The sequence below is a fragment of the Venturia canescens genome, chromosome 3, assembly GCF_019457755.1.
Source record: "Venturia canescens isolate UGA chromosome 3, ASM1945775v1, whole genome shotgun sequence".
Lineage (NCBI taxonomy): Eukaryota > Metazoa > Arthropoda > Insecta > Hymenoptera > Ichneumonidae > Venturia > Venturia canescens.
In genome coordinates, this window is record NC_057423.1 from 3085411 (window position 1) to 3101378 (window position 15968).

The following is a 15968-nucleotide window of genomic DNA, read 5'->3' on the forward strand; positions in this document are numbered from 1 at the left end:
GCTGCAAGCACCACTCGCACTTTACTGTACTTTTCCTCTCCCTCCCCTCTCGACCGTCTCTTTTCGTCTCGACTCCGCGCGTTTACATCTTCCTTCTGGGAAGTTCGAGCCTTTTTATCCTCGACGCAGTGGGTTAAGGGGAATTGATTGTGACAATGCGACAACTACGTTTGGTCTACGCCTTCGGCCATTGTGCCAGGAAAACATCAAAGTTTTAGGTAATTCGGCATTTTTGGAGCTGAATTCATCTTCTGGGCTCAAGCTCGTAGCCACCGCGTGACTGCGCTGACAATTGCAAAATGTGGATAAACAAAATCGATATTTTGTGACACGATTAATCGTCCTTCAAAACGAATCGTCAAAGCAGTTTGCAACGCTGCAGTCCAACGAAATTGGGGGGAAAAAATGCTGGATATTGAAATTTCCAAATTGCTTCCTCAAGATGGTCAAGATGCACGAAAATAACTCTATGAGGTGTTATATTTTTCATTTTGGCTTCCTCGTAGAGGAAGCTTTAAGCATTGTTCTAAAAGCTTGAGAAAGCAATTTGTTACTTTTAATTTTTTTTTAAATGAAATTTTAACTTATTTATCGACTTTTAACTTTTCCAAATTCATTTCCAAAAATTAAAGCGGATTTTTCGATAAACTCATATTTTCGTAAAATTCCAATAATCATAAAATTTAAACCGCTCGATCGACATTTCCCAAATTCAATACCAACTTTCCTATTATGATAATCTATTTATAATAAAAAAAAAAAAAATTAGTAATAAATCTTAAAATTGTCGGAAATTGGAGCGTCGACAGCCTTTTTTTAAAAATTATCGTCACATAGCTTCCTCTATGAGGAAGCAAAAACATTTTTTGTAATTCGGCAATTGTTGATTTCACGAAATCATTGGTGCGAGTTGAAAAACTACGAATTGCAAATGCGGCATGGAAAAAAATTGGAGAATCACTGAAATTATTGAAGAGTTTTTCAGGTCGTTTCGTTGGACTCGAACGTCAGGAGTTTCAGCGTCATTTATGTATTTGGGCAGCCAAGCCCACGGCGGTTGCCGAGCATATGACAACGCGCACGTCTCTACAATCGATAATAATATTTCAACGACACGGTCGACGGAGCACTTATAAAAATTGGGCCTTCGGAATTTCATCTACGAACGGTTAAACTTTCGAGAAACCCCAACTTGGTACTTTTCTGTTTTCAATACTTGCTACCAATCCCTGCTCGCGAATTGGATCTGCCGGTAATGGCCCGACGATTATTCGCCATTTCACAAGGCTACGCGTTCGTTCAAGTTTCAGAATAGATTACCACTATTCCGGTCCGTTATTATAGACAGTGTGCGAGGATTTGCCGCAACTATAACTCGTAATCAGAGCTCGCTTCCGCGGGCGAGATATCAAGTAATTTCGGGAATGTTAGCTATCGATGTGCTCTGCGTGTACTTCAACGTGGTTACGCATAGTTGGGTACAATGCAAAGTTAACCCTGCATTGATGCGGTGCTCGGTGCTGGGGCGGCGGGAATGGAGGGCTGAAAGGCACCGGATTCCACTTCTCATTCGGCCCACAAATACAGGCTGTTTCACCACCGATCATTAGTACGCCGGGAACTCAAATTCGAAACCGAATTTGATATTTCCTTTGCAGGCTTCCCCGTCGCCAGGTTTACCTATCGAGCTGCTCGATTATTTTTCCTTGCTCAGGTTACGCGGGGCCTAGATCATTAGACTACAAAAACTACGGAGGAATGTGATGCTACAGAGATTAGCGAGAGGGAGAGAGCAACGATGATGTTGAAGCTTGCAACGTTCGAGTCCAACGAAATGATTTCAAGTCTCCAACAATTTCAGTTGTTCTACAATTTTGCTCCCTACCGCAATTCGTAGTTTTTCCACGAATGCTTTCGTGAAATAAAAAATTAGTGAATTACAGATGTTTTTTTTTCGTTAAACTCGTTGGACTCGAACGTTGCAAACTTCAGCGTCGTGATTGGTCGCCGGGGCTTTCGAATTCGGAGTCCTGCTGGCAGTTTGACAGTTGTGTATATCGGTGAGTGATTATGAGCTTTCCTTGGGCGCAGCAGCGCAAATAAATCGCTGTACGCGCGTTTCAGTGCGCGCTGGTTTACCCCGATCGACACTAAATTCTCGTTGTTACGTTATTGCAACAAATTTCAACTCGGATAGTAAAATAAACACGTTTTTATCAGTTTCCTGGCTCTTTCCGATTTGCCTAATGAATTTCCATCAGTTGTAACACATTTGAATAAAAATGTAAACATTCAAAGTACGTTTTCACAACGGAAAAACGTGGGTTTGACAATATTTGAATTTATATCTCGCTCCCAGCCTCGGCTGGGGCAGCATCGGTCTGGATGCTTCAACCGAAGTTTTCTCTTCGATATTCCGTACTTCCCCGTGAAAATTGTCTATCGCCGTTGCCTCCGTGGGCTGGAAATAACCACTTGGTCGTAAATAAAGGAATTCACGAGCTTTGGATTCTTCTTTCCACATCCCAAAGATTCCGGGTGCTTCTAAATTCGGAATGAAGTTTATTTGAAACTTCTCGAAATCACCGCGCATTAAAGCGCCCAATAATTCATCGGTTTTTTTATAGTACAGTTCGATGCAAGAACCGCAACAGGTTTTTTTCAACGTTAGTTCGGCGCTGCGCGGTTCCAGAGCTGGAAATTTGGAAATTCACGGCCTGGAAGAGCCCGTACATTCGGAAGAATTTACTCATCCACGAACGCGCGTAACTGACGATTCTGCAGTGCGCGTAACACACCCAAGCGCTCAGGATTCAGGTGGCGAAGAAAAGTGGGGTCCGGAATGATGCTGCCCGAAGGCAAAAACGTCGTCGCGCGAACGCTCGTGAGAGAAAAGGAGAAAGATCATTGATCTCGTACACACGTGCGCGCCGACGAGAGAGGAAACAAGAGTGTTTGTTCCTCTCGCGACTCTTCGGTATGCTGGGAATTTCGAAACTTCACATTCCCACGCGCGAGATGCGCGCGAGGCTGGAACATATCATCACGGACTACTCTTCGGAAGAACACGAATTTATAGCGTACCTGTGCCTAACGACGGGGCAAAGCTCATTTTTAGAATCACATTTCTTCAAATCTATTTTCACTGCTGGAATATTTCAGTGCTCATTGACGCCTCACTCATGCACTTTTATCCAGCAACATCTCGACGAGCCTGGTTACAACCTTAATTTTGTTATTGCCAGCGACCCCTGCGAGGACGCTCAACCGTTTTGCGGTGAAAAGTATCATCGAATCGTACGCCAGGAAACGAAATTTTGGGAGCAACGCGAAGCTTGTTGGTTCAACGAATTTCAATTGAGCCAATAAATTTCGCTTTTCCTGCCCCATTTCGTTGATCGTTTATTTCCATATTTTATTTCATTTTACGTTATTTCTTTATTTTTTTTTGAATCTCCTGGAAAATTTCTTGCATTTTGTCTTATTTTCTGTCTTCACTCGCTATTATTTTCAAGTACTTTTTTATTTCTCCTCTTGTTAAGTTATTGATTGCGCACTCTTCTCGTATTTTCTTCTCTTTCGACAATGTCGCCCGAAAGTTCCACTCAGCCAATAAACACCAATCAATCCATCAATCTTTCGCTCGGAAGTCCTCACGAACAACGAGGTTGATCGAACGGCCAGGTCGTCGTTTCAGAGCTACGAAGCGATCACCGCGTCACGAGGAAGATGACACGAATAACGGGTAAAACGAGACCGGAAGAGAGGCAACGATCGGTGACCGCTGCGCGGGGACGAGAGCGAGCGGCGTGTAAGAGAGACTGAAATCGAGAGAGAGATACGCGAGTAGCTCGTCTCCGCTTACATTAGAAGTTCATGCACACGACGACAATGTGCCTTGTACAGTTAATCCCACATGCAAAAGTGGGTACTCGAGTGCTCGATGCTCAACTCGGCGTGACTTCATGGGCAAGCGGTCGAGCCTAGTACAAAGCGAAAATCGCCGATTTGTCTTGCGCAGCGCGTGCGCGCGCACGGCCCGTAAAAGCAGCCGACACTGCGTGCGATCGGACTAATCGCTGTCCTGCAACGGGATCCTCAAAATGACTCTCTCGGCCTCTTATCTAACCGGAAACATCCAAGTTTCCCAGCTAATATGCCGCGACCTACGAATATCCGACCTGCTGGATCCGGCGCACTCGTACGAACATCGTTGCTGCATACGCGCCGCAGAAGATCGATGCTATCGGGAATTTCATCAATCTGATTCCTCGCAAGTTTATAACAGAGTCCCAGCAGCTCGTGGATTTTATAGGACTTTGGCATATCGCGTCGTCATTATTGAGGCAATTTTCCTGGGATATTTGGAGGAATTCGTGGCGGAGGGCAGCACACTTTGGGAAGAAAATCGACTTGAAATTTCAAGAAAATGAAGGCGTTTTCTCTTGTGGAAGTTCGCATTGACTTCGGAGGAAGTTTTTATTCGTTTATTCCGGCTGCGCGAGCATATTTTCTAGGATTCATCATTCCTGTGCGGCGAACCATTTACATTTGGAGCCCCGACGACATTTCCTGGCCGACGTGTTTTATGGGTATTTCAAACTTCCCATTATTGCGTAGCTTCAAAGATTGATTTTGAATACGAACGACGCGGTAGAACTAGTCGAAATGGAGCACGAACGCTCGTATAAATAATCGACGTTCCCCATTATCTCGCCGGGATTATCAACCGGCCATTTGTTAATGAATAATCGACGAATCTCGCCCACATTACGGAATCCTATGGCAAAATTTTTCCACCAAATCCGGAATGATGAATGCCCAGAGACCGGCAATGTTTTTGTGTCCGGACTGATGTTCCATTCTCGATTTAGTTTCGCAGTGGATTTGAGAAGAACTTTGGTGCGACGCGAGTTCGAGGGAGAAGCGGAGCGCAGGCCGCAATTGCAGGCGCAGTGCCCGGCCACTCCAGCCCGCAGCCGTCGCTGCCGATGAAAAGTTTATCCGCACGTTGTTCGTACCCTAGAGTGAGCAATCAAACTAATGCTCGTATGCGGCTTTTTGAACGTGAGATTGAGAGAGAAGGACGCGCAGGTGGAGAAGGGAGAGAGAAAAGCGAGGACGAGGGAGGCGGATGGAGGAAGACGAAGTAGATTATACGCCTTGAATATTTATATCCTCTCGGCAAATCCGCGATACCACGGGCCTCGTAATAATCATAATAACGTTGATAATGGAAAAGACTGAAAGAGCCTTCAGGAAAAGGTCCGCAGCGTCTTTTCTCTGGGAAATTATCTGCGAGTAAGGAAAGCGCGAGAGGGAAGGACGCGTCGGTGTCTCGCGAAGCGCGCATGTGGAATGGAAATTTCAGGGCGGAGAGGCCTCACGATGTACACGTCAGAACGCACAAAGCTCACGATAGCAAAGGACTCTCGGACGAAAAGGAACGAACGAATGGAAAGAGCGGAGGAGAAATATAAACAAAATGCGCGATCCCATCTTTGTCGTAATCGTCGAGCCCTGCTATCCATGCAATATCCTGCGATGTCGCGTTTATCGTCCCTTCTCGCAACTCGTGTACACAGATATACTGTTGGCAGACTCGCACACACGCTCCGGTGACTCTTTAGCGATACATCACGCGGAAGACCGGTTAAATTGCTCCTTAATTGCGAGAGAGAGGGAGAGGAAGATTGTGTCACGAGAGAGAAGGCAGACGAGGGACGAAAAAAACAAGGACAAAATGAAGCGAGACGTAGGTTTCATCTTGGAGTTAATAAAAAGCTCTGCGGCACATGAAACTCCTATGCAAATCGATTCTCGACTGCTCGGGCGTGTCTCTCGTCCTCCGTCTCTCGGCTCATGTTGAAAACACGTGTATGTGAAATAAGTACGAGCAAAAAACGTAATTTGAGTGATGGGAGCGTGGCAAATGGCGTTTCGTGCGATTGAATTTATTTTCAATAGTAATCCCATTAAATTAACAATCAAATGAAAAATGTCAGAGATACTACTCTCGGAGATAATTTAATGGGGGAAAACGTCGCTGATTCGATTTTAAATTAATTTAATAAATTCAAACTGTTTGGAGACGTGCTGCTGCATGCTCGCTGTTTGGAACGAAACTTCTCGAATGGAGGACTTATCGCGGGGTGAAATTATCAGTGTTTAGACGAATCGCAGATATGCATTTATTCAGAAAAGTTGCCACGGTACACGAACCTCTTGTAAGGTGGTTTTGGCAACGGGATCGAACTTTATTCTTGTTTCAATCCGTTTTAACTTATTGCTCATTTATTCAGGGTCCTATTTTCGTTTAATTTAAATCTCAAATGAGTCCATTTTCGACTACAATCTTCATGGAAACTTGTAATCAACTGTCGTTGGGATGCAATTAATTTTAGTGGTTTTTGTCGTTTGTCATAATCGAGTTGCAGATATTCTTCGTCGAATCACATTAAAAGCGGATTTAAAAATGTTTCAAAAGAACGGTCGACGACAAATAATTCGAGTTCGGAATCCGCTGACACAAATTTTCCTCAAATTGTGTACTTTTCCTCGCGTCAGTCTCGCACGGTTCGTCAGTTTTAATCAGAGATCGTTGGCAGCTTCAAATTTTTCATTTCTCCCAGTTCGTTTACTCCATCGCCGATGTGCGTGGGGACCGAAAAAAATCAGCGTTTCTACTCCATCTCTCAAACTCGTTTCGACTCGATTGGCACTTTTGTGGATACTTTTTCCCGGGCCCAGCTCGTGAAGAAACCGCCCACGATTGTGAGAGCCACAAAATCCGAGGGGCTTAAGGACTCGGATAAAAAAAGTAGTAAACTCGAGCTTGTGGAGTTCGCCAGAGACGAGGCAAGATATGAGACGAAAATTGAGTGCATTTGAGCAAGAGCGATCGCGGCTATTGGCTATCAAAGTCAAGACAGGGAATCTCGTTCTCCGTAGCACGCGGCCATTCATCGTCCTTTTACTATCCGAAATATCTACCGATATAAGAGCACGTCTAACTGGATCAAGCAAAAAAAGGTTCCGAACGACTGTCCGGAAGAGTATAAGAGACGACCCACTGCGCTGAGATTTCGCGATCTAGATCACCGCGTCCCGTGATCGCTCGTGCGAGACCCTCGCTCCTTTTACTTCTCACGAGAAGCGGTACGCGTTGCGGCTGTTGAAAAATCTTGAAAATATGGGTTTAAGGTATTCCTTCCGCATGAGCGTATTTTTTGGCAGCCCAAATTGAGGCACTCGAAATTCGGACTGATTCCTACGCTCTGCGAGAAGCCGCGCTTATGTAGGAAAAGCTGCTTCGCTGCGCCATTTTTCCAACTTTTATCCTTAATACCTCTTTTAAGCATTCGGTAAAACTTTATTCTTGTCGTCGCTGTGGATTCCTTACATTTTTTCCTATCTGTGAGACAGTTTGTATCAGGAATTTAGAATTATTTAGTACATGAATTATTGAATGGAAATTTGGTGATGATGGAATCGCCGTAAAAGTTCGCGTATAATTTTACGATTTCCGAGGTCTTCGTTCTTTATTAAATGTTCGATAATTTAACCTGAAATTTCGCTAACTTGTTCACTTGCACTCGTTTACTTTACCGTAATGAAAAATCACTTGTTCGTAGAATATTCGGGTTCGTGAAAGGAATACCTTAATGCGCTAGGGAGATCGATCACGGATCGGGTGTGAAGATCAGGAGAAACAGTTCGAAAAGAGAAAGTTTATTGATCTCGAATCTCGGTATTCGTGGAGTGGCAAACTCAAAATCCCAAGTGGTCATTCTCGATTGGAAAACGACCTTATTTTTCGTCCCATTTTCCAATCGTTCGCCTCCCGTCTTTCGACTACTTTTACTCGTGTTTTCTCCCGAGTAAACTCACGTCTGTAAACCTCCGGCACACAAGCGAGTCGAATTGACGATCCAGAATTGAGCAGAATCAAGCAAAATGCAGTAGCAAAATGTAGCGACTTTTGTAGCCTAATCGAAAAGACGAATAATCGCTGATTAAAATGAATCCATCCATATTCGATTGAAGCGATATTCGCGGTGCAATTTTTTAGAGCGAGTCAATTTCGTAGCCCATGAATATTTGAATGGGAATGAAGCGTCGATGGGCGGAGGCAGGCAAGTGAATTCTGCTTGATTCGGTCGGAACAATCGCGGAGATAATGTAGCTCGCGGTGAATATTTATCAGGTAAGTGCACCGCGCTCGATGCGCTTTCGACGAAGAGCGATAGAGCGAGTGCATCCCGGTGAGTTGTTTTCGCGATGTCGTTGCATCACAAGCACGAGAACGACAAACCATTTAAGGACTTGCGGTCCCGTTCAGCGGTCTTTCGTACCGCGAATGTCTCAACAACACACGCGAACTTTAGCGCCGCGTGTGTGTCCAATATTTTCTACGAGCTTGTTCACGTGCATGTCTCGAGACTCGGCCGTTTAAGGCTGTGCGCAATGACTAGGCCAGAAGGCATCGGCTCGAAGAGAGAAATTCTTCACCGACAAAAATCCTTCTCACGATTTTCGAGACACGATTTTCAAAGATCCGACGACCACAAAATATGTTTTAATGCTCCGAGCAGCGCCAATTTCGCCTTCGCTATTCCCATCCGGCTCGTTCGAACCTCTCCCGAGTTCACGTGTTGCAAAAACCCGGAAAGCCGTCGAATGGAAAAACGAAATGACACTCGCGCGTTGAAAGAACTGAACACGAATCGAAAAAGGCTCGTTTCGATTATTAAGGTTGGGTCCTGCTGCAGAAAGTCAGAAAAATCGATTCTGTTCGGGAATTTTTTTTCAAAAAATTCCACATTCTTAGCGAGTTCGAAAAAAATGCTTCTAAAGAAAAAGAATATTACTTTAACGTCCTGAAAAAAATGGGATTTTTGTCGCAGACAATAATTACGACCTCCGCATTGTACGCAGCTGAGAAACTTCGACAATCAGACTTTGCGCATGAACCATGTACAAATTAGTATTTCTCACATTGAAAATGTTTTTGTACTCTTGAAATATCCTCAAAACTACACCGAAAAGTTCGCTACCGCGAGTTATTTCCGTCTACTCTAAAAAAAATTCCCGAAAACAATCGATTTTTTGACTCCCTAAAGGAGGAACCCCCTTAATTCATTGTACTGTAGGTAATACCGGTCTTGTGTAGCGTCGTGGATATTCAGGAAAGATTTACCTGGAAACTTCATCGCGAGTGCGAATTCAGTAAAAATATCACGAGAGTTATGCCAGAACTGAATTCTCCACTTTCCAATGAGCCTGTTTTAAGGTTGGAGTGTCCAACAGAGAATAAATAAAGTTATTTTTTGTGGATAAACGATGAGCGAGTAGAACCGTTGGTGATTGAGTTTTTGGTAATGAAAATCTCGATAAATTTGTTTCCATGGAGCGGAGTGCTCACAAGCGAGCTCGCACGTAGGCCGATCGGAGGGTTTCAAGAGAGTCGTTTGGCTGGGCGGAAGTGCGTGAAACCGCGGCTGCTTGGCTCGGGGCGCATAATTATTGTGATATCAAGCGCAAAGTGTTCGATGTCGGCGTGCTTAATGAGAGATTTATTAAATGAGATTTCGCGAAAAACAAAACGAAAGTTGAGTGCGCTGGTGGAAGAAAAAACAAAAAAAATCTCGAAAGACAAGGAAAAATTAGAGTCGCTACGACGTTGTATTAATTCTCATTACGAGCCACGTCAAGTTTCATGATTGCGGTTGAGAAGGGAGTCAAAAAAATTGATTTATAAATGAGAAAGGAGCGAAAGCGAGCAACATTTTTCCGTCCCTCGTTCCATCAACTTTTCGTTAATTTTATTCCAGCCTTGAAGCGCGCGGACGTGAAAAATTTATGTGATGCACTTGCGCGTCTGTACGTTTTCCGCTCCTCTATTTATTGCACACCGAGGCAAATTCCGAGGGCGCATACGTTGCAGTATTTCGAGCAAAATGTGAGGGATCGTCGCGCTCCGAGGCTGAGCTTTCCCGACAAATTCTGTGACCTCGAACATCAAAATTATTCGTTCACATTTCATCTTTATCATTCACTTGCAAATGGCCCCCTGCTGTAAAGATCGAACGAAGCGTGCTTCCAAGAATCGTTGCTGCGGGGACGATTACTCGTGGCAAAAAAATGGTGGCGAATCTCCGAGATTTGTCAAACCGCGTTATTCGATGCGCCCATAAAAATGTCTACCTTCCAAACGCTCTGAACCAAAAACCGTTTTTCTCTGCGCAAAATGCCCCGGAACACAAGCCCAAGACTCGCACGCACATCCGAGAACGGCTCCGAAGGGGTCAACGCAGCAGAAAATTCTCATAAATATTTAACACGCGCATGCAGAACTTCGATTTCGAGGAGCGAATCGACGCCCAGGAAAAAACAGCGATGTGGAGAAATCGAGGGGAATGTGCAATGCTCGCCCCTGTTTCTCTGCTATTTTCATAGCTCCGCGATTTCCATTCTGATCGATCCTTCCCCTCGCTGCACCTGAGCCGAACCAAAGCATTTTCACATCTTCCTCTCGCTCTTTCCGACCGGCCCGACCCACGCGCGACCTCCCTTATTACGCTCATATTTATTTTCTCCCATTCAACTCGACTACAGATGCAACCGCGCGCCGATGGATATTATTCGAATAAATAATAATTGGCGAGCCGCCGCATTTACTTTACTTTTTTCGTCTGCACCGCGAGAGCGATCGAGAACGCAGGAACTTCGAGTATCCGACTTCGATATTCGCAACAATGGGAAACCTATATCTCGTATAAATAGATGGATACTTACAGCGAATAATAATAGACATGGATTCAGGGAAGAGAGGCCTTGCGAGTATCCCGTAGAGTGAAAAAAGATGGCAAGTCCGACCTGAGCTGCGAGGGGGATGCAAAAATCGATGCAGCTGGTTTTATTCTCATAAATATTAATCGAGTAACACGCAGTGTGTGCTCTCACGAGAGAGACCGAAAGCGAGATGGAACGTTCCCTCGAGTGTGGGAGAGACAAGATTTCTCGTTCTTTTTACAAACCGTATTTTTTCGTCGAGAGATTGCGAATATTTTTTACAGTAGTTCGGCGCTTCGATGACGGTGAAGCTCCACTTTTTTTTAACGGTAAATGATAGTTTAAGGAGGGTGGCTACGTTCGTCAAATTGATAAGAAATTGATCAAATTTGGTAATAATGTTCTTCAACATCAAGTGCGAAGACACAATTTTTTTCAAAATTTTCTTCTGCTTAGTTATCGAGTAATTACGCATTAAAGCAGATTTCTTATGCCCGGAATGTATACCTATATATATGGAAACGCTATGCTTATACACTTGAACTTTAGTGATCAATTACTCGATAACTGTACAGAAGAAAAATCTTAAAAAATTTGTATTGTCAAATGTGGCCATAAAGAATGTGTTCACCAAATTTTATTAAATTCTTATCATTTTGAAATTTTTAATGTATTTTACATGGTTTAGCATGGCAACATTGTATCGTCCCTAGCCACCCTCCTTAAGGTTCGCTGATAACGATGAGCCTCCCGGGCCTCTTAGGGGGCAAAATTTTGAATTACTGCATTTACAATTTCGAGTCTTTAACGCGATACCCAATGGAAGAACTCGCAATAATATTAATTGTGAAAAAGTTGTACGATGTTCGAGCTTCGGAAGAGTTTATAACGCGACGAAAATTCATCACAGAGTCCGTTTCTTTAAAAAAAAAAAAAAAACATTACCTTACGGGGCTTTTGAGAAAGAAAATATGAAAAAACTTGAGTTTTTGACGCGTCGGAAGCGGATGTCAGTCATTAAGTTGGACAAATTGTTGAATTTTGGGCAAAGTCAGGAAGCGAGAATCTCATCAAATTTATTTTTCAGACTGACTCGCGTGACTTTTCTTTCGTCCAATAAAAGTAGTCAAGTTGAAATATAAATTTTACGTTTTATGATATATTTTTACAGCATTTTATTGCATTCTTGTGATAAAAATATTCTCAATGTAAGTATTTATTAATTTTATTAATAATTCAGACTTTAATTTAATCAACATAAAGTAATTGCTAACTTGACTAGTCATAGAACAACCGAACTACTTTAATTCCCGCGCGATGTCTGCGACAACGTTAGCATCGCGCAGTGATTGATATTTTTTCTAACGTACAATCGAAATATTTTCATTTCTTTTCATTCGTTTTATTTCCCCACTTTTTCTCCAGCTGTCATTCCCATTTTCGTTGTTTCCTCGTCGCATTTTTGTCACTATTAAAGGCTCTCGATCATCACATTTTTCCCTCGATTACAGTTCGGTAGAAACGAATTTTTGAAAAATCACTGCAGTTTCAATTTTGTGCGCTGTTTTCAGTGAAAGAGTGATGATAATTGTACTGCGATAACGAGTGGAAAAAAAGAGGAAAAAACTGTTACGACTGTACCGCACGAGCCGATTTTCCTTCACGGGTCATATCACGCTCGCGACAAGAAATATGAGCGTGGGATGGATACAGAGGCATAACAAGGACCAACGGTAAAACTGTACTCGAACCCATCTCCGTCGAATTTCTCATTCAAATAAACGTGTTTTGCTGGCCACAGTATTTCTCTTCTCCGCACAGTCGATCCAAAAGAAACGAGGCAGTCCGTTGATGAGTCGTGAAAAACAACGACGAGGAAAAGCAATTTGATATTCCGGAAATCGTGACTGGATATCTTCGAAAGAAATGAACGATAACGAGTTCACGAATATCGTGATTGGATTAATTCAACTTGATCGATAGGGATCAGCGACGATTGACTGTAAAACTTTTCAAAATCCCACTCCATCGAATTTCAGGACCAAAAACCATGAAAACCTATAAAATTCTGACTCCAAAAGTCGAAGAACCCGGAAAGTCTCAAGCTCGAGGGTTTGAAAGGATTTTAAAAAAACTCGAGCCCCCATGGACTTCGGTGACTTCAAAATTCCTTAAAAAAAGCCTTCAAAAGTCAATTAACTTTCACCCCGAAAGCCAATTGTGTACAAATTCTTGGCGAGGATTCGTATCGGTTCGAAATTGTAAATTTGCCATGAGAAAGCTCGCGATGCTTGTTGCTAAAGTACCAAAGTGCGGTGACCGATTCGCCCAAGAGTGAATTTCGATACATCAATTACTCGCAGCGTCGTTCTACCAGAGCTAAATAAATTCGATATCGGATATCGAGAAATTTGGAGTGTTCATCGGCACCCGGAACCGCAACGAGGGTCAAGTGTCTCCAATGTTTCTCGAGCCAGTTCCTGTGCCAGGAGGGACTGTGTGTACGACGAAAAAAATAGACTGATTTCAGGAGCAAAAAGGTCTGAGTCACAGCTTAAAGTAAAATCCATACTTGACAGCGCTTCGATGTTAAAACCCCGACTTTATTCCACAAAACGTTTGGCACTTTGATCAAGAGGGAGTCCACAGATTTCGCACTTTCGACGCACCTCGCGGAGACGTTTATTTATCCACGTTACGGAGGCACAGATTCAGCGGAAAATATGAGCGACCGTAATTTATCAGGAAACTTATGACACAGGCACAAAGTAAACTTTGTTCACGATCGCAATATATTCGAGTGCACACGTCGCGGGTATCGCGTGGAAGAAAATGCTCAGTCCAGCATTTTCCTGGTTTCATGCCGCAGCGGAGTTTTTACGAGGATGGACAAAGAGGGAGAGAGTCGGAGGCACGGGAGCAGGGGAATGGAATTGCATCGGATTGTCTCCGGCGTGGTTTCAATGATAGGAAAAAGACAGCGGAAGTGACGGCGTGTGGGTTCGAGCCGTACACGAGAAAGGAGCAAGAGAAACGAGAATATACGTCTATAAAAAAGTGTGCCTATATAAGCATATGAAAACGAGATAAAACTGTGAAGAAGCTGGCTGGCGCGCGGTGAGGAAGAATAAATTGAAGTGCGGAAGAGAAGCCGGGCAGCTTTGACTCCTGTGGGAAAAGCGAATGTTCTCACTCCCCGTGATCCGAGAAAACGCGAGTGTTCGCGACGTACAAAGGAGGAAAGGAGCGACGAAAAAACCCTCCAACTTTCGTAGACGAATAGACCTTTGGAATAAACGAACGTTCTTAACGTCAGCGCACCGCGCGGTGCGACGCGTCCTGCTAAAGCCGCAAGAACAAACTGAGGATGGGAAATCGGCTTGGAAGCCTCCAGACCCCTCTCGCAATATAGTAACCGAGCCGATCTGGGCCTTGCCGGAACTCTCGTCTTCGTTGTGTGGTGGGGAACGCCACGAGCTTCACGGGCCCTACGAAGGGGAAGCCTCAAGGTACACCGGTATATACAGCGCGCACGTTTGTACGAGGCGTTCCACGTACTATCAACCTGCCATCCCGCCAACGACCTTAAAACTTTCTAAGTTCAAGCGACTCGCTGGATTTACAAGTATTCAATTAAAAAATGACATTGGAATTTCATTTGGTTTCTCAAACCCTGAGAATTTGTCGTTATTTTGACCATTTTCGAAAATGTTCTTGTAGAAATACTTTTGTTTATTCAACTTTTTCTTTTCAAGATTACACGAAAGATCGTACAACTATCGCTGTCATATTGCGCACGGAAAAGCCTTCTCGCGTTTTCACATCTTCGATTTACACTCCGATTTACGCCTTTTCGTTACAAATGGATACGAGTGTATTAAAACGCATCCGATCATTAGAGAGAACTGGCTCCGTCCGCTTGTGAAATAGCACGGGAGAGAGAGAGAGACGAAGGTAGCGGGACGACAGAGTGAAAAAAAGGTGGAAAAAGCAGTAGAGGGGACCGGTCAATGAGGAGGAGACCGATGGAAGATGAGAAAGATCGAGTCCTCGATCGAACGAGGTGTGTACACGAGACAGAGAATAAAATCAATGTATATTTATATATATATATTTCGCCTCCACTTTGGCCATTCCCAGCTGCCGATCCTGACGCCTCGATACCCTCGCGGAAGTGAATGATTTATTTGGGTGTTTGGCGAGCGGACGTGCGCGAGAGATCTCTCGTGCACCAGCCGGACTACCTTTTACACTTGGTGTAACATAAGTACGTCATAAAATTGATGAGAGGTCTTTTATTCGGTTGCTAAGCCGGATTAAATTAACGAGAGCCTCCAGATACGCGGGCTCGTTTTTCAAAATAATACGAGCAGTTTATAAATGAAAGTGCGAAAAAATCGTCCAATAATTCCAGTAATTCTCCAACTTCGTTTCCTGCCGAATTTGCAATTCGTATAGTTTTTCAACCTGCAACGATACTTCGTGAAACAAAAAATTGCTGAGTTACAGATGCTTCTTTCATTCATTTCGTTGGACTCGTTTCGACGTTCTGATTATATTCGGCGTATTAATTGAAAGTCGTGAAAAGTCTCGTGCCAACGAAAAAGTGTTTTTACAGCGCGGGACACTAGGATTTCCAGCATCCGGACAAACGCACGGCAATGCAATCGAAATGATCACAGAGTGTTCGGACAACGAGGCTTAAGGGTGTTGCTTAAAATTTTCAGATGAATAGATGTCCATAAAAATTTTTATATTTGTTGATAAATATCTTCCGAATGTACTGTTTCAAGGAAAACTCAGGTTACCGAAACCATTTTGGAGGATTAAATGTCGAATAAGTTGCGTAAAATGTCTTTTCATTGCATCGATTGAACCGGGCGAAGTCCTTACTTTCGCACTTTTTTGCTTACATCACTCTTATTAATGAAGAAATTCACTTGAAAAACGACATTTCGCATAAGGCGGACGATACATGGAATAATTTTACTGAAAATAACAGATAGTTTACCGACTTCAAAGACAAGGAAACACCGAAAGTATGCGACTGCGGCGTGGAAATGCGGCAACGTTGCAACTGCGAGACCAACGGGAGCAATTTCTTGACAGGCAGTCGTTGACACATAAACCTCCAAAAACGCCGAGCGAAATAAGTAACGCGTACGCACAGGGGC

General features: G+C 43.6%; 1 protein-coding gene across 11 annotated transcripts in view; it reads right to left on the reverse strand.

Annotated features, from left to right (window-relative positions):
- Positions 1-15968, reverse strand: part of Liprin-gamma (liprin protein kazrin) — a 125749-nt gene that overhangs the window by 61298 nt on the left and 48483 nt on the right. For 3 of the 11 annotated variants that reach the window (XM_043413593.1, XM_043413594.1, XM_043413592.1), the window contains exon 1: positions 13367-14099. The exons of 4 other annotated variants lie outside the window; for them this stretch is intronic. The gene's annotated coding sequence lies outside the window, so the exon portion shown is untranslated. Of the gene's footprint in view, positions 1-13366; positions 14101-15968 lie in introns of those variants that run through there. 4 more of the 11 variants (XM_043413590.1, XM_043413595.1, XM_043413599.1 and 1 more) reach the window with 4 other exon arrangements.